This window comes from Carcharhinus amblyrhynchos, chromosome 22 (genome assembly GCF_965287045.1).
Source record: "Carcharhinus amblyrhynchos chromosome 22, sCarAmb.v2.hapA, whole genome shotgun sequence".
Classification (NCBI taxonomy): Eukaryota; Metazoa; Chordata; class Chondrichthyes; order Carcharhiniformes; family Carcharhinidae; genus Carcharhinus; species Carcharhinus amblyrhynchos.
The window spans coordinates 48,101,025-48,119,600 of record NC_137345.1 but is presented as its reverse complement, the minus strand read 5'-3'; the positions used below and the strand labels follow the sequence as shown (position 1 = coordinate 48,119,600).

The 18,576-nt window shown below is 42.9% G+C and overlaps 1 protein-coding gene across 1 annotated transcript in view; it reads right to left on the bottom strand.

Annotated features, from left to right (window-relative positions):
• ppfia4 (PTPRF interacting protein alpha 4) overlaps positions 1-18,576 on the bottom strand; it is a 607,182-nt gene that overhangs the window by 287,659 nt on the left and 300,947 nt on the right. The gene's annotated exons all lie outside the window — the stretch shown is intronic.

Sequence of the window (18,576 nt, the reverse complement as noted above, 5' to 3'; positions counted from 1 at the left end):
TTTAACAAACAAACATAAAATTACTGTTTCAGGACCAGTGAGTGTGTTACAGCAGTAATGATGAACTCAGTGTATTGTTAAAAACCCAGTTTCCCTCAGTTAAGAAGGTAGAACATGATAACATTTTCAACTGTTCCTATTGCAAAACAAAGTGTAAGAATGGAAGTTTTTATCAAGTCCTGATTGCTTAGAGATGCAATCGAGGCTTCAATAGCAAACTTCCTGAAAAGCTATAGAATTACTGACTGCAACTTCTGGACTTCTGCCTTATTTTGCACATCTGTAGACTTCAGAAATTGCTTTCAGTTTCTACAGAGTTTCATGTTTTGTTGTTATTACCACCACAAAATCCAGGCTCTAAAAGTTTGTTCAATACCACAAATCTGCAAAAGTCTCAACACTGAATATAGAAATGAAAATTGCACGGGGACATGGAAAATCATAAGTTGCAGTTTCTATGGTTTAAATGCAGCTTTTGTGAATACATAGCTGCACCCTCCAATGTGGCTGCCAATTAACCAATTTTAAATGCACAAAGTAAATTGAGCAGTTTAAGTGAGCCTTCCTTGATACCACCCAAACATTCGGCCACAGAGGAAATTACTGCTGTTAGTCACTTGAGCATTTTCCAAAAAAATCCACTTTCTAGCACACTTATGTATTTCCTGACAAGAGTTAAACATTGAGCTGTGATTGGAATGCAAATTGGGTTAACAAATATCTCTGTGCAGGATAATATTTGTGATTCCTTGCCTTTAGCCAAGTAGCCACAGACTATTCCATCTGTCCTTTTAAATTAGTCATTGTTTTTCACGCAGGAGCCTGCAATCATCAACAATAAATCCAGCAGTAAAGAACTCCAGAGCACATACTGAAACCAAGCACTGCTAAAATCCCTGTTCTGAACTCCAAAGTCAGTATGACTGCTCCTACAAGGCCAGCACAAATTTCATTCTTGGATGGCTGATTTTACGCACCAGCTACATCTTCTGGGGCGGATGAAACAAAATACTTTAAAAAGTAATTAACACAAGTCTGAAAACCTGCACTTATTATCCAGTAAATCTCAATGCCTTACCAAGATGGAAAACCTTTACTTATCGAGCATTCGGTTAATGCTAGTAAAGGTACCTGTCAATACGTCCCTTCTCACGATCACTTTTATCTCATACATTGAAACAAAATTAAATTGGTCAGTCTATCAATTCGGACCAGAATGCTCATAAAAATTATGTGAAATTGAAAAGACTGGTCTTTCACAGCATGTCTATAATGAACAGATGCTATTAGGTGGCACAGTGGTCAACACTGTTCCCTCACAGCACCAGGGACTCAGGTTCGATTCCCTGCTTAGATCACTGTCTGCGTGGGTTTCCTCCAGGCACCCCGGTTTCCTCCCACAGTCCGAAAAGTATGCTGATTAGGTACACTGGCCACGCTAAGTTCTCCCTCGGTGTAACCTGAGCAGACACTCGGGGATATTCAGTGCAGTGTTAACATAAGCCTACTTGTGACAGTAATAAATAAGTTTTAAACATTGTACAATCTCCCGTTTGCTCTGAGTTTTCCCATTTCACAAACTTGTTGACAACAGATATCTGCAATCTTTTACTAATGCACAACCAAGTTGCCCTGAATAGACAGTTTAAATTTTAATGTATATCTTGTCTAAGCCACGATTATGTGAGGGATTTATGAGAGGGAGCTTTGAAATCAGGATGATTGCCTCACACATAAGTGATGCCACTGCCATTCCTTCACCTGAATGTATTTGGCAACTGACTTTTTGATTTGCCTTTATCTAATGACATTGGTCTTTGTTTTAAATGAAGTGCAACTGACATCTCGCTGCACTCGGTGATGTTGAGAGGTGTCTTGGAACATGGGGGAGTTTCGGGAGGTTATATTGCAAAACGTTATGAACAGGACATTGTGTAGGCAATGTGCCTGTCCACCATTGCCCTCAAGTCTAAGCTGGAGGACAATCCAGTCCTTGGACAGAAGGTGCATGCAGAGAGACAATGAAATTCTGAGGCTGGCATCCAAAGATTATAATCTGTTTCTGTTTGCCATTGTTTCTCAAACACTTAGGGTGGGATATTTTGGCCATGCTCCGAAGACCGGAAAATCCAACCTGAGGGCAATGGATCTTTGCATCGTCTGCCTCCCTCTTGTTACGATTCCCGTCAGGGGGTGGGACATGAAAATTCCACCCCAATATCTCTCAATTCACTGTGGTCTCTGTACCTGGCTAAAATTATCCTTTCACATTCAAATTCTGCGGTATATAACAAGAAACACAGTTTACTTTGAATAACTAGGACAGGATTTGCAATGCACAGCACTACCATGGAAAGATGCCAGCAGGAAGAAGACAGAGAAGCAGGGTGGGAGGTAAGAGAAAAGCAGTGAGGAAGCAACATTAGGCCTGGGAAGATGTGGCATGATACACTAACTGTAAAACACAGAGTGTTGGGTCATAATTTCATGCTTCATAATAGAGGCTCGTGGAAGGGGAAGTTGCTCTACACGGCCTGGGCAGCACGGTGATTAGCACCGCTGCCTTACACTCCAAGGACCCGGATTCGATTCCAACCTTGGGTGACTGTCTGTCTGGAGTTTGCAGATTTATCCCGTGTCTGTATGGGTTTCCTCCGGGTGCTCTGATTTCCTCCCTCAGTCCAAACATGTGCAGGTTAGGTGGATTGGTCACGGTAAATTGCTCCTTCGGATCTAAAGATATGAAGGTTAGGGGGATTAATGGGGTAAATATGTGGGGGTTGTGGGGATATAGCCTGAGTGCTCTGTCGGAGAGTCAGTGCAGACTCGATGTGCCAAACCGCCTTCTTTAGAATTATAGGGATTCTATGATTCCACACAGACTCAAATGGGAGAGCACAGTGGTTAGCATTGCTACCTCACAGCACCAGAGACTCACATTTGATTCCCAGCTTGGATCACTGTCTGTGTGGAGTTTGCACATTTTCCCTGTGTCTGTGTGGGTTTCCTCCGGGTGGTCTGGTTTCCCCCCACAGTCTGAACGACATGCTGGTTAGGTGCAAAATTCTCCCTCAGTGTAGCCAAACAGGCACTGAGTGTGGTGACTGGGGGATTTTCACAGTAACTTCACTGCAGTGTTAATATAAGCCTATATATGACACTAATAAACAAAAAGGCACCATCCAGCAGAGATTGAACATTTATTTTAAAATGTTCCAAGCAGCTTAGCTAATATATTGCAAAAGGGAATGTTTTTTAAGACTCGCAATTATATACGAATCATGCATATTAAAACCCCAGTGCCATAAGAAATAGATGCTGTTACTGCAGTACAGAATGCGATGCATATCTGGATAGTTTGATGGCTGCAACACAAAACAGTTGGCATTCCTGCCATTTTAATTACTTTTGTGAGCTTTAGGGTAATTTTGAAATCTCCAAATCTGCATGAAAGAAAATAAAATAACTCGCGATGAATGGTTTGTTTAGTGTTTCACTTTCTTCCGACAGCAGGCATCTCCTGACTGCAGGTAAGCCAAACAGAATGCAGGAAATGATTCCATTTGATTAGGCATTGACCTTATTTTAAAATATAATTATCACATGACAGATTACAGAGCTATTAGGCATATCAGACCAATTAAATTCAGAACTCTACAGTAATCATGTAGAAAAATTGCAAATATGTTTAAAAAAATGTATGCTGCGACGGTGCAAAAATACACAAATAACCTTAAATATTAACCAATTTCCCAGCTATTAAACGTAATTTAAATAGATTAAAAATAAATTTATCCCCTAATTATTTTCATTTCATCTTTTTATCCCATACTTCAATATACTTTTAAATGTTTTCTTTTTGATATTCGGCTTCCTATATTCAGTTTATCTTTGTACTCAAAGCTATAATCCTTCTTTCGTAATTTTTTTGGATTGCTTTGAAGTATGTTTACTTGCATTGTGGTCTTTAATAATCCACTCCTGTGTACTTAAATTATCGCACTTACCCAACAGCAAGATCACTGCTTAAATCTCAGTTCTATTTTTTATTAAAGCATTTTGCCTTATTTTGGAGAAAGAGCCTTCTGAAGAAACCGAATAGTCTAATTTATGAATCGTGGGGGTCCATACAGGGAAAGGGAAACAATCAGGATCCCAAAGTAACAGTGCAAATAGCAATAGGCACAGAACGGAGCAGAATGGGTGCAGAGGTTAAATAATGAACACAAGCAAGGGTAAGTGGCTCACCAAAAGAGAAAGAAGAGATTTAGCAGATCCAGGAATTCTGAAGAGCAGGCTTAAGGCGAGTTCATAAAAGCCAGACTTGATGCTGGGAGGGAAAAGCTGGTATTGGATTTGAGATTATTACGGGATAGAAAAGAGAGCATTAAAATCCAGGGCCTGCGGTCACAGGTTTGGATCCTTCCAGTCATGTTTCTACCCCCGTGATATCAAAATTCAGAAATGGCATTGTATACAACTGTGGCTGAGATAAACTATCCTCCCCCCCTAGTTGAGCCAGCAGCCTTTGACACCGTTCGATCATACCAGCCTTCTCCAACATCTCTCCACTCTCGTTGGATGGCACTGCATTAGTTTGGCTCCACTCTTATCTATCCAGTTTTCAATGGCATCTCTCCGCACTCCCACACCGTTGCCTCTGAAGTTACACCTCCATACAGCCCCTTAGATTGTCTGACGTTACCAGGTGACAAAAATCTCCTCCAACTCAGTAAGGGGAAATCAAAGCTGTTGTCTTTGGTCCCTGGCATAATCTCCTATCTTTAGCCCCAACTCCATCTCTTTCCCACATCTGCAACATCCCCAACTCCAACCCCACCTTAGCTCATCTGCTGCTGAAACCCGAAAGAAGAGGTCAGCAGCAGAAACCATTGAACCATAGAATCCTTACAGTGCAGAAGGGGGCCAATTCAGCCCATCAAGTCTGCACCAACTCTCTGAAAGAGCTTACTCCCCCCCCGCCCTTCCCTGTAGCTCTGCACATTTACCATGACCAATCCACCAAACCTACAAAAGAGCATCTTAAACAGGCCCACTCCCCCACCCTACCCTTGTAACCCTGCACATTTAGCATACCCAAACCACTTATCCCGCATGTCTTTGCGCTGTGGGAGGAAACCTGAAAACCCACACCCGCAGTCACCCAAGACTGGAATAGAATCCAACTCCCTTGCACAGTGAGGCAGCTATTTTCAGAACTATTCTACCCTTATGTTAACCCTGTTTCTCTCTCCACAGATGTTGCCTCACCAGCTTAGTAGTTCCAGCCTTTTCACTGATTTGGTTTTTGGTGTGTGAACTTCAGCGTTATTTATTGCTGAATAAATGTTTGTCTTGTGCAAGCCGGTTTCAGTACGATGGCTCTGAGATTCAACAGTGATTCCATTAGTCTACCCCTGAGCAGTGACAACATAAACACCAGAAGGGGGAGGGGGTGCAGCTGAATTTGGTCTCTGCCACGAACTGCAGTTCTCTCAGTATCTTGCAAAGGGGCAGGACTTTTATCCATCCCTCACAAATTGAGCAACTGGGAGAGGTGGAAACGCTGTGGAGTTGGGGATTCTCATACCTCAGGCTCACTTGAGAGCTGGCAGTTTCATGGTAATCACTGTATCGAATGCACAGTCCTCACAACACGAGGGATAGTATGACCCCCATTCAAGGGATAGAGTTCAGGCAAGAATGCTGGATTCCTGGAAGTTCACATATTTGATTTTCAAAGAATCGAGCTAATCTCACCTGCTTGATTGGGGAACAGATTGGACAATTGATGGACAACTACCCCCACTCTCCCCCACCCACCAGTCTTTCATACCCTCTCCAAGGATTTTGATTTGATTTACTATTGTCACATGTTAACATACAGTAAAAAGTATTGTTTTTTTCACTCTAAATAGACAAAAACATAATGTTCATAGAGAAGGAAATGAGACAGCACAGAATGTAGTGTTACAGTCATAACTAGGGTGTAGAGAAAGATCAACTTAATGCAAAATAAGTTCATTTAAAAGTCTGATGGCAGCAGGGAAGAAGCTATTCTTGAGTTGGTTGGTACGTGACCTCAGACTTTTTCATCTTTTTCCCAACGAAAGAAGTTGGAAGAGAGAATGTCTGGGGTGCATTGGGTCCTTAATTACGCTGGCTGCTTTGCTGAGGGAAGTGGGAAGCGTAGACAGATGGATGTGAGGCTGGTTTGCATGATGGATTGGGCTACATTCACAACCTTTTGCCATTTCTTGTGGTCTTGGGCAGAGCAGGAGGCAAGACAAGCTGTGATACAACCAGAAGGAATGCTTTCTATGGGGAATCTGTAAAAGTTGGTGAGAGTTGTAGCTGACACGCCAAATTTCCTTCGTCTTCTGAAAAAGTAGAGGTGTTGGTGGGCTTTCTTAACTATAGTGTCACTGTGGGGGAAACCAGGATAGGTTGTTGTGATCTGGACACCTAAAAACTTGAAGCTCTTGGCCCTTTCTACTTCATCCCCTTCAAGGAGTTACACCAATGCCAAGGTTTCCGCACACTCGAGGCAGGCAGGCAGGATTCACAGCTTCAAAGTTCTTTGCACCCAACTCATGGTTAACCACTCAGTAAACACACTAAGTATGACGAGGTTAGGGCCAGACAGCACAGTCTCACCTAATTTCAGCAGGACGACCACAATGAAGGAACACTGAGGCTCGTTTCTTTGCTGAGCCGGGAGCTACAAAATTTATCTCAGGAAATCTAACATCTGCATGAATTGGACAGCAATAAAACAACGTGGCAGCATTGTAATCCCCAGAGACAGAAACTGTGTCAACGAGCAGTGAATGAGTGGGTACAGTATGGGGATGAAAGTGGAGGCGCATTCAAAAAAAGAGATATGAAGGAAAACATTTTGAAATGGCCATGGTCTAACCAAGGGGATATAAAAAGCAAGCAATTCAAACAGAAAATTGACTAAATTAAAAATCATTCCACATGGATGTAAGACAAGATTAAGCTTACCCAACCACCATTCTGGAAAATAAAGAGACTTGCATTTACAGAACGTCTTCCAAATGCTTTACAGCTAATGAAGTCCTTTTCAAGTGTAGTCACTGTTATAATATAGGAAACATGGTAGCCAATTTTCACTCTGCAATCTCTTTACAGAATTCTTCAGTGCAGAAGGAGGTCATTTGGCTCAGCAAGCCTGCACTGACCACATTCGCAACCAGCCCCATCCCCATAACCCACATGTTTACCCTTGGTAGTCCTCCTGACCTCTTCCAAACAGTATGCAAAAATGGCCTGATAATCTGTTTGTTCTTGTCACAAGGGATGAATTTTGGTGAGGACATTGGGGCTATTACCAAAATAGTGCCATGGGATTGTTCAACTGAGAGTACACGGAGCCCCCGTTTGATTTCTCATTTGAGAGTAAGTATATTCGACAGTGTAGCACTGGCTCACTACTACACTGAATGTCAACCTTCATGTTTGTGCTGGAATCCTGGAGTAGGACTTGAAGCCAATCTTCTAATTCAGAAGGAGAGCTTCCAGCTGACAGTACAAAGAACAATACAGCACAGCAACAGGCTCTTTGGCCCACTAAGCTTCACTGACACATTACACCTTTTTAAACTAAAGATCTTTGGCCTCTATGCGGTCCAAATCCCTCTATTCCCTGCTTATTCCTGTATTTGTCAAGTTGCCTCTTAGAAGTTGCTATTGTGTCTGCTTCTATCACTTCCGCTGGCAGCGCATTCCAGCACTTATCACTCTGTGTAAAAAAACTTGCTTCTCGTATCTCCTTTAAACTTTCCTTCTTTTACCTTAAACTTGTGTCCCGTCATAATTGACATTTCTACCCTGGGAAAAAGACCATCAATTCTCTCTATCAAGTTGCCCTTCAGCCTCCAACGTTCAAGTGAAAGCAAACCAAGTTTGTCTAACCTCTCCTTAGAGCCAATACCCTCCAAAGCAGGCAGCATCTTGGTAAGCCTTTTCGGTACCTCTCCAAAGTCTCCACATCATTATGGTGTGGTGACCAGAACTGTACCCAATCTTCCAAATGTGGCCAAACTAAAGGTCTATACAGCTGCAAAGTGACTTGCCAATCACGGTGCACAGTAGTTAGCACTGCTGCCTCACAGCGCCAGGGACCCGGGTTTGATTCCTGACTTGAGTCACTGTCTGTGCAAAGTCTGCACATTCTCCCCGTATCTGGGTGGGTTTTCTCCAAGTGCTCCAGTTTCCTCCCAAAGTTTGAAAGATGTGCTGGTTAGGTGCACTGGCCATGCTAAATTCTCTCAGCTTACCCAAACAGGCAGCGGAGTGTGGCGACTTGGGGATTTTCACAGCAACATTATTTCAGTGTTAATGTAAACCTACTTGTGATACTAATAAATAAATTTAAACTTATTCTATGCCCTGGCTAATGAACACAAGCATGACACGTGTGTTCTCATTTCTCATGTCTAAATACAGAGTGTCAATGGGATATTCAACTCAGAAGAGTGCAAAGCAAAGTTCAATGTTGTGTTCACCTAATATCCTCTATCCATAATGATGAAAGAGCAAAGATTAACAACCTAACTTTAGAATATCTCAAATAATGAGAATACACCAAACCTCCCCTCAGCCGAAGTCAGTTAACCCAACAGAAACAAAGAATCATACTTACATTTACCTGGTCTATACAGCTCAGCATTGCAAAACATAGAATCTTTCAGTGCAGGAGGTGGCCATTCAGCCCATCGAGTCTGCACCAACCACAATCCCGCCCAGGCCCTATCTGATAACGCCACGCATTTACCCTAGCTAGTCCTCCTCACTTTAAGGGGCAATTTAGCATGGCCAATCCACCTAATCTGCACATCTTTGGACTGTGGGAGGAAACCAGAGCACCCAGAGGACACCCATGAAGACACAGGGAGAACATGCAAACTCCATACACACAGTGACCCAAGCCGGGAATTGAACCCGGGTCTCTGGCACTGTGAGGCAGCAGTGCTAACCACTGTGCCACCATGCCACCCCATGGATTCATCAACTGAGCTGCTGCAGAAGAAGATCTATTGGCACTGAGTTTTCTATGGCTTATTTCTCTATTCTCAGCAGCGTTTCTACTCTTTTCCTCTCCACCTCAATTCGTAATTCATTTCTTCGTAATTAATTTTCTAAATCTTCTATCACCTACTGTGCATCTGTCCAACACATCAGCTACAAGGGGAAAACAAGATTATTTCTCTTTGCCTGAACTGTATCGATGATACCTCACAGAGATGCAGCTTTATAAGCTGCGACTCAATTTGTAGAACAGAAATGGCATACTTTCCATTCCTGGATTCTCTGCTGTCACTTTGCTTAGGATCTGCATGAAAAGTAGCATCTGCATGTCAAACGATTTTTTTGATCCCAGCGGGGGATTTGGGGGGTGAGGGGATGGGAAATATACCATTTGGATAGGCTGACACTCAGCAGGCGCTGAGCACACAGTTGGCAGCTCTGCACTGTGAACATCACATTAAACACAAAAAATGCTCAGACGAAGAACATGCCCCAGTCTTCTTCAAGAAGAAAAGCGAGTTGTCTCTGGCTTATTGTACACGTTAGATATTCAATGTTAACGGGCACAAATGAGCTTTCTTTTCAAAATGCTACCTGCCATATGACCCACTTAGGTTGGAGTGATTCTAAGTAAGCAAACCACATCATAATTATATCCAAATCATCCATGTCAGTCGCCACCATAATTGGGGATAGCAAGCACACCCATGTGTCCGTTGTACTGATCCGGCACAACATAACTGAGTGATAGGGAACAAAAAGATCATAAGACCGTAAAATATTGAAGCAGAATTAGGCCATTTAGTTCATTGAATCTCTTCTGCCCCATTTTCCTGCTTTGTCACCATAACCTTTGATCCCTTTACCAATCAAGAACCTTTCTACATCTGTCTTAAATACATTTAATGACTTGGACTTCTGTGGCAATGAATTCCATAGATTCACCATCCACTAGCTGAAGAAATTCCACCTGATTTCAATTCTAAACGGTCATCCCTTTACTCTGAGGTTGTGCCCTTGGATCCGAGTCTCTCATACTCATGGAAACATCATCCCCACGTCCACACTATCCGAGCCTTTCAATGTCCTTTAAGTTTCAGTAAGGTTCCCCCCTTATCATTCTAAACTCCATCCAGTGCAGACCCAAAGTCCTCAAACTCTCCTCATACTTCAAGCTTTTCATTTCCGGGATCATTCTCGTGAACCTCTTCTGGATTCTCTCCAAGGCCTTCCTTAGAAATGTGGCCCAGATTTGCTCGCAATATTCCAAAAGTGGTCTCATGAGAGCCTTATAAATTCTCAACAGTACATCTCTGCTTTTGTATTCTAATCCTCTTGAAATAAATGTTAACAGTGCATTTGCTTTCCTAACAACAAGTCAACTTTCAAGTTAACCTCAAGAGAATCCTGAACTAGGACTCTCCTTTTGCACTTCCAATTCCCGAATTCTCTCCTCATTTAGGAAATAATCTACGCCTCTATTTTTTCCACTGAAGCGAATAACCTCACACTTTCCCATCTTGTATTCCACTTGCCACTTCTTTGCCCACTCTCTCAACCTGTCTAAGTCCTTCTGCAGCCTCCCCGCCTCTTCAGTACTACTTGTTCCTCCACCTATCTTTGTATCATCTGCAAACGTAGTTACAATGCTCTCAGTTCCTTCATCTAGATCATATATGTATAAAGTGAAAAACTGTGGTCCCAACAGTGACCCCTGCGAGCTCCACTAGTTACCAGCTGCCATCCTGAAAAGATGGGGCAAAAGAACATCAGTGGTGATTCAGCTTTTCATCTAACCTGGTGGCAATATTTGCTCATTATTTATCCAATCTTACATTCAATTTGGGCACATTTATTTCCAATTATTAAATGAAAATAGTCCATTACTGCTTGCACAGATTGTGTGTGAAGGTATGAGGTGGGGAGAAAGACAGAAAATGGACAGAAATCTAACATGTCACAGAAACATGGTTCTGTGGTCAGCAGTAAATGAACGCATTTAGCATTATTACCTTAACAATTGTTGACAAGCGTTTTGGCAGCTTTGAAGAACATGAACAGTAGGACTGCACTTTATAGTCTCTCGAGCCTGCTTCACCACTCAATACATCAGGTTTTTTGGGGTCAGACAGAAAGAGGACTTGTCCCCTTTTCTTGCCATGCCACTTTTCATTCAATTCACATTCAACCCTTGCGATGCCTCTGACCTTGGCCTCTACTTTTCTACCCATTGCCCATATACTGTACCTTATTGACTCCTGAGACACCAAATATCTGTCCATCTCAGCCTACAGGCAATGATGGAGCATCCACAAACCTCTCTGATAAAGAATTTCAAAGATTGGCAATCTTGTGAGTGAACATGTTGAGGGGAATGGACAGGGTGGATAGGGAGTAACTGTTCTCCTTAGCTGAAGGGTCAGTTACAAGGGGAACACAAATTAAAAGTGAGGGGTGGGAAGTTTAGAGGGGATTTGAGGGAAAGCTTTTTTTTACCTAGAGAGTGGTAATGGTCTGGAATGCCTGGGAGGGTGGAGGAGACGGAATGCCTCACATCCTTGAAAAGTACTTGGCATGCCATACCATTCAAAGCTATGGCCAAGTGCTGGCAAGTGGGATTAGGTGGGCAGGTCATGCGCCAGTGTAGACTCAATGGGCTGAAGGGCCTCTCTTGCACTGTAGGGTTCTGTGATTCTTTGAAGCAATCTCTCCTCACCTCAGCCCTGAACGATCTGTCTCTTTTCATGAGGCTGTGCCTTCATGTTCGAGCTTCCACAGTCAGAGGGAATAATGTTGCTGCCTATCTGCTCCAGCCCCTTCAGAACCTGGTAGTTTCTAAACTGGTCAGCTCTCACTCTTCTATACTCCAAAAATTAGCAGGTCAATTTAATCAACTTTTCACCATAGGGCAACGCTCTCTTCCTAAGAGTCAATCTAGTGAACCTTTAATGCACTGGCTCCAGTACGTCCTTCCTTAAATATGGAGACTAAAACTGTACAGAGATTCCAGGCATGGTCACACCAAAACCCTGTACAATGATAGAAAGACAGCCTTGACTTTGTATCTCTTCAGTCAGACTGCAGTTTCCTCACTGAGATGGCAGAATCAAAACCAAGAACTAAATTAGATTACAATAATCTTGATTCATTGTAAAATCATGATTAAAATCCATGACAGAATCAATCTCCACCATATCCTCAGGTCATATAATCCAGGCCTAACCACTCACTGCATAGAAGTTTTCACTCATACAGAACTTAACAATGGATTGGACTAAATGAGACATTTTGTCAATTAATTCCATCATATTTTGATCCGTTTGTTTCATCTCAGTAAACATACTCTGGTACTGTCTTTCCGACAGCAAGGCACTCACTCAGTCTCCATCACATTGTTTTTTTTCCCCTCTGGTGCCCTGTGCTTTAGTTCATTTCATATCTAAAACAGAGGATTGTGACCCTAATGCCAAGGTCGGACAGAAAGAGGATAATTATTGGGAGAGAAGATGATTTGTGTGGCTATGGTAAAAAGTCATGATGTGGGTATGCCGGCGTTGGACTGGCGTAAACACAGTAAAAAGTCTGACAACACCAGGTTTTAGTCCAACCTATTTATTTGATAATATTCTCACTAGCTTTCGAGGGGACAGCCTCACCTGACGATTCACCTGACGAAGAGGCTGTCCCCTCGAAAGCTAGTGAGAATATTATCAAATAAATAGGTTGGACTAAAACCTGGTGTTGTCAGACTTTTTACTATGGTAAAAAGGCCAGAGACGGTGACTGGTTGAATAGCTCTGAGAGTGTGTGCTGCCATTCACATGTTGGGCTGAATGGCCGCCTATGCTGTTGCCATTCTATGGTTCTATGCGAGAGCATACAGTTGTCAGTCAGTGGCAAATCGCTGGTGTTACTCTGGATTGTAAGAGACCCTGTTAGACTTGTAATCGGAGAATGAAACTAATCAATAAGGTTACTCCTTTGTACATTTGATTAAAATCAATCCCCTATGGAGAAATTATTTTTCAATTTAATGGCTTTACTGAGACAATAATATGCTCAAGATTCGGAGATTTGGGGCTGGGGAGGGTGCTGTAAGTGGATAGGTCCACATGAACACAAGAGACAGCTGACTAATATTTAATCACCAGGCTGCGACACTACCCCTCATTTGTCCTTTGTGTTGACAACATAGATCCTGATTGAATCATGACCATAATATCAAATCTGCCTGAATTAAAATGTAAATTGGATTAGAAAATCTTTGGGAAAGATATTAAAAAGAAAAAACTGCAAAAGTAAAGGCGATACAGAAAAAAAGAACAAATATGTAAGGTAGAAGTAAGAAAGATGTTTTCTGGATTCACATCACAGCCACATCTGTAATATTTCCATGATTTGCGATACTTTCATTGCTTCTCAATCTCAGTAGTTCAATGTGTAATTTCAATCTTCAAAACACAAAAGCCACTCAGAAACTTACCCAGTGAAATGTTTCATCTTAAAAGCTGATGGGGCACTGCTGCTGTTCTGGCAACTAATTAAAGTTCATAGGATCACAGAATCTCTACAGTGCAGGAGGTGGCCATTTGGCCCATCGAGTCTGCACCAATCACAATCCCACCCAGGCCATACCCCTCAACCCCACCTATTTATCCTGCTAGTCCCCCAACACAGAGGCAATTCAGCATGGCCAATCAACCTAACCTGTCCACCTTTGGAGTATGGGAGGAAACTCACACAGACAAGAAAACATGCAAACTCCACATAGAGTGATCCAAGGCTGGAATCGAACCCAGGTCCCTGGTGCTAACAGGCAGCAATGCTAACCACTGTGCCACCCCAGTTTGAAACAAGTAATTTCTCCATTTCTAATATGTGTACATTTTCAGGTATCTAATGGATAGTCCAGTGAGGAACAGGCTCAAGAGTAGAAACACGGATACAATTATTCTTCCTTTTTCCTCATTACACAGGATTGCAGTGGATATATGGCACAGAAACAAACTATTCAACCCAGCCACTTCATGTCAGTGTTTGCAATCCAACCAAGGCTCCTCCCACCTTTTTTCATCTAAATCTACCAGTGCAAGCTTTTTCAAGTATTTGTCAACTATTTGCTTCAATCACATCCTGTGGTAATGGGTTCCATATTTATAAAACTCTTCGGCTTTCTCAGTGACTATCTTATTTTGACAACCTCCAGTTATGCTCTTCCCCACAAGGGGCAACATCTTCTGTGTCCATTCCCCACATCATTCTTTCTTTGAAGAGAAAAAAGACTCAGAGCATCAATTGCTTCCTGATGTACACCCACACCTTTCTGGGCATCATCATTCTAAATCACCCTCACCAGTGCTCCTACATCCATTTATAAGATGGCAAACAGAACTGTGTGCAGTGCTATAAACAATCCAGGGTTCAAAACAGTTTTTGTACAGCTGATACTTTTCAACTATCTCTTCAGAAATAAAGCCCTCTGTTTGATTTGCTTTTGTGGGGCCTTCCTAACCCTTGGTGCAACTTCTAGGGGCTACATGATGGCACAATGGTTAGGACTGCTGCCTCGCAGCACCAGGGACCCGGGTTCAATTCCCAGCTCTGTGCGGAGTCTGCATGTTCTCCCCATTTCTGTGTGGGTTTCCTCCGGCTTCCTCTCACATTCCAAAAGACATGCTGGTTCGGTGGATTGGCTATGCTAAATTCTCCCTCAGTGTACCCGAACAGGTACCGAGTGTGGCAACTAGGTGATTTTTCACAGTAACTTCACTGCAGTGTTAATGTATGTCCACTTGTGACACTAATAAATAAATTTAAAACTTCTAGTGTTTGATCATATGCCAAGCTGGAGGGAAAAGCTACCTCACAAACCCTCCGCTTTAATGCCACAGCTGTTCTAGTGCGGGATTTTAAATGTAGTAATCGTTTAATGTTGCATCGCAGCAAAACATCACAAAGCTGTTCACACAATGATAAATCTTAATGGAGATTTATGTAGGTAAACACGACAGCCATTTCACACCAGCAATTTCACAAATCACACTGCAGTACCCACATTGTGTCATTTGCAGGACGGGGAGGACCAGAGGGAACCTCCCCCACCTCCTTTCTCATCAGGCAGATTTCAGACCCAATCCAAAGGTCAGCACTTCCAACAATACAGTGTCTTCAACACCAAACTGAATTTCTAATGTGCACACATGTCTAGATGTACTAATCATGATTTATGTTTCGTACCTGATTAATCAAGCTGCCAATATGTGCTCAGTGAATCCTCCTGGTTAGCCATATTATCATTGCGGTTTTGTATTCAATGATTGAGGAGACGAGCTCTCTTGGCAACAATAAACAATTCTGCCATAAAGGCGATGATGCATTGAGGCAGAAAGAAAGAGCGGATCCAAAAGATAGTCAAGGAGAAAGCAAACAACATGGACAGGTCAGCTAACAACTGCTTCAGAGAGAAGAAGGGAAAACAAATAGGAGCTATATTTATAGAGCACCTTACACCACCGCTGGATGCCCAACGCACCTCATACCCAACAAAACATTATTCGAAGCACAGTCACTATGTTGTAAAGAAAAATGAGAGCACTGGCAAGTCCAGCTAATGAGATAAGTGACCAATTGTTTTAGTGGGGAAATAGAACAAAGAACAGTACAACACAGGAACGGGCCCTTCGGCCCATCAAGTCTGTGCCCACCAGGTGTTTCTCTAATATAATATTTTCTTGCCTCTCTGAGGTCCATATCTCTCTATTCCCTGCCTATTCGTGTATCTATCCAGATGCCTCTTGGATGATGTTATAGAATCTGCTTCCACCAACTCCACCAGCAGCACGTTCCAGGCATTCACCACCCTCTGTGTGAAAAACTTGCCCCTTACATCTCATTTAAACTTTCCCCCCTCTCACTTTCAACCTTTGCCCCGAGTAATTGACCCGTCAACCCTGGAAAAAAGACTCTGACTATCCACTCTATCCAAGCCTGTCATAATCTTGTAAATCTCTATCAGGTTCCCCCTCATCCTCTGACGCTCCAATGGAAACAATCAAAGTTTGTTCAACCTTTCTTCATAGTCCATATCCCCCAAACCAGGCGACATCCTGGTAAATCTCTTCCGTTTCCAATGCATCAACATCCTTCCAGCTGTATGGCGAGCAAAATTGTACACAATACTCAAAATGCAGCCTTACCAAAGTCTTATAATGAAATGCAGTGATTTTTGTCAGAATCTACAATACATGACCTCTTTTGATTTGATTTATTATTGTCACTTGTATTAGTATACAGTAAAAAGTATTGTTTCTTGCACGCTATACAGGCAAAGGATACCGTTCATTGAGAAGGAAAGGAGAGGGTGCAGAACGTAGTGTTACAGTCACAGCTGGGGTGTAGGGAAAGATCAACTTAACATATAGTAGGTCCATTCAAAAGGCAGCAGGGGAGAAGCAGTTCTTGGCACGTGTGCTCAGACTTTTGTATCTTTTTCCCAATAGAAGAAAGTACGTCTGGGGTGTGTGGGGTTCTCGATTATGCTGGCTGCTTTGCTGAGGTAGCGGGAAGTACGGACGGAGTCAACGGATGGGAGGCTGGTTTGAATGATGGACTGGGTTTCGTTCACAACTCTTTGTAGATTCTTGTGGGTTTGGACAGAGTAGAAGCCGTACCAAGTTGTGAAAGGCTGAGGGTGGACATGATTGAGATTTATATGATTATATGGGCAGGGTGGATAGGAAGCAGCTATTCCCCTTAGTTTAAGGATCAGTTACAAGTGGACATAATTTGAAGTTGAGGGCAGGTGGTTTAGAGGGGAATTGAGACTAATGAGGCTCTGGAATGCACTGCCTGGGAGCATATCAAAGGTGGGAAACCTCACAACCTTTAACAAGTATGTGGATGAGCACGTGACATGTCATAACATTCAATGGGCCAAGAGCTGGAAAGTGGAATTAGTGTAGATTTAGTGTTGTTTTGTCAATGCAGACGCAATGGGTTAAAGGGCCCCTTTCTGTACTGTACGACTATAGCCGGAATTTTCCGGTTATTCACACCCTGTTGTCGCTGTCAGCGAGGACGGAGAACTTGGCGCTTAGCCAAATCTCCATTCACTGCAGCAGGACTTGAACAGCTGGAAAATTCCAGCCAATGATTCTAAGGTGACAAAAGCAGAATAACAACTTTCAAAAGTGGTTAAAATGGATAGATTTGCAGGGTTGTTGGTAGAACCAGCGGAAGGAGGGAACTAATGAGGTGGCTCCTGCCAACAGCCAGTACAGGCATAGCGGACACAATGGCCTTGTTTTGTGTTAAATCGTTCTTAAAATTTCAAACTCCTCCTGAGAAAATATCCTGTGTTCAGAGCCGCAATTTTCCACAGTAAAGTATCACACGGCTCAAAGGAATGGTCGAAGGTTCTACAGATGACTGGATTTTACCATCAACACCATGTTCCCGGCCAGACCCCTGATCAAGTGCAACACGGTGGCACAGTGGTTAGCACTGCTGCCTCACAGCACGAGGACTCGGGTTCAATGCTCAGCTTGGGTCACTGTCTGTGTGGAATCTGCATATTCTCCCCGTGTCTGTGTGGGTTTCCTCCAGGCGCTCCGGTTTCCTCCCACACTCCAAAGATATGCTGGGTAGGTGCATTGAATCATAGAATCACAGAAACCCTACAGTGCAGAAAGAGGCCATTTGGCCCATCGAATCCGTACCGAACACAATCCCACCCAGGCTTTACTCCCATATCCCAACATATTTACCCACTAAACCCTTTAACCTACGCATCTCAGGACATTAAGGGCAATTTTTTAGCCTGACCAATCAACCTAACCCACACATCTTTGGACTGTGGAAGGAAACCCACGCAGACACAAGGAGAATGTGCAATCTCCACACAGACAGTAAGCAAAGCCAGGAATTGAACCCAGGTCCTTGGAGCTGTGAAGCAGCAGTGCTAACCATTGTGCTACCATGGTGCCTGTAAAGTGGCTATGCTAAATTCTCTCAGTGTACCCGAACAGGCACCGCAGTGTGACGACTAGGGGATTTTCACAGTAACGTCACTGTAGCGTTAATGTAAGCCTACTTGTGACATTGCTAAATAAACTTTTAAAAAGTTTCTGAAATGGGCTACATCTTCTTTAAATCGTGTTGCTTTAAGGACTGACTGAGTCACATCCTACAGTGGAAAAGGCAGGGACAACACAGGCCATCTCTTGAGTTAGGAAAAGGATTTGGGAGGTGGTGATACTTAAATACTCGTTTACATTGGGCCATCAATACTGCTAAATATGTGAACATTGCAGGTGCATAGATACCTCCTGAAGGCACAATTTTTGAAGCATGCTAAATGGGAATTGATACAGTGGTACAAAGCTACTGTCTACATGCAGCTAGTACCGATCATTGCTGCTTTCATTCTGCCTGCTCAGAAACCCAGCAGTAAAGAGGCAAAGGCAGAAAGAGGCCATGGCAGGGGTTACAAGCCTTCCCTAATAAACATTTGAAGGAAGTTCT